Below are 1,442 nucleotides of genomic sequence, written 5' to 3'. Positions count from 1 at the left end.
CTTAAAACTCGATATTTCAAGGGCTGATCTCAATATTTTCATCCACTTTTGGTAAGCGTCTTCATCCTACACTTGAACATTCCACATACCTTCACTCGAATCATGGATTACTTACACAAATATCAACATATTTGTCCTTAGGATCTTCAAATCCTCAAGTTTTCTCCAAGTGTTCTTGACTTGGAAACCTCTTCTCTTCAACACCCATCTTAAGGAGTCACTCAAGGTGAGTTCATACCCCTACATTTTCATGTTTTCTTCAAGTTTTATTGGGGGAATACAAGTTAAAACACCATAACATAACTCAAACTCATATTTCAACTTTTCACAGAAACGTTGAGCTCTATTCATAGACTTTTTTGACAACCTTAGACTTAATATTCTTCAAATTTAATATGAAATTAGTTCAGGTTTATACCTTTCTATTGACTACTTACAAATCTCCATACGATTTTTCTACAATTTATGGTGATTTTTACAAAACTGCCTATTATTTCAGAAACGAATTCGGATCAGTATGTAAATATCAACATTTTCACACAAGTTAGAGATCACTAAAAATAGTAGTAAAAATTATAAACAAACTAGACACATTTTCTAAACTCTCAGAATTTACGAATTTAGTTTTTGCCTTCGTATGATTTTTCTGTGAATTTTCTAAAACAGTGCAGAAAAGTTAAAAATAAGTTACATAGCTCACAATGTTAACAACACTTTGTAACATGTAGAGCAAAGTGTTTAACAATAAATTTCTAAATATTGAATGTAATTCTTGTCATGTAACATCAGAAACAGAATTTATTCATTCATGATGAGTTTTTCCAATTACTACAAACATATGAAATAAACTATAATAGGTATAGTTTATGGTACATACACACCACAAATTTCCTAGGAAAAAGTACTCTATTTACTCCACAAAAAGGGTTTTCAATTACTACAACCATGTATAAAAACTATAATACGTATAGTTTATGTTTCCTTAAACTACAAATACACTAGAAAAAGTGGGTCAGTTACACTGTAGAAAAGGTTTTTCATTCATTTTACACGTAAACTTGTTAACGTAAATTGTGAGACATGTCTTCGTTGTACTCTTAGAGTACGAGTTAAAATTCCTCTAATTTATAGCCAAAGTCTCTTGTAGGGATAACGTGATAATTATTTATATAGATCTATATTGGGACTTACAACCCACACCCAATGTTGCTTGCAACAGCCCGACCGGCCGGTCGGGGGTGACAAATGTCATAACAGTTCTGATGCCTGAAGAACGTCGCAGCAGGTCTACTCTGTCATAGTATGGTTATAGCGACTCACATAGGGAGATAATGATACATGTAGTTTACAAGAATTCTACTTCAAAAAGGGTTTTATCTATTTAAAACCGCATCCATCGTTACAAAGTACGAAACACATACATACATTCGGTCATGGGATTT

This window comes from Lactuca serriola, chromosome 3 (genome assembly GCF_051521515.1).
Source record: "Lactuca serriola cultivar US96UC23 chromosome 3, Lser_US96UC23_V15, whole genome shotgun sequence".
NCBI classification, from domain to species: Eukaryota; Viridiplantae; Streptophyta; class Magnoliopsida; order Asterales; family Asteraceae; genus Lactuca; species Lactuca serriola.
The sequence above is the reverse complement of the archived record's forward strand: the minus strand, read 5'-3'. Positions refer to the sequence as shown.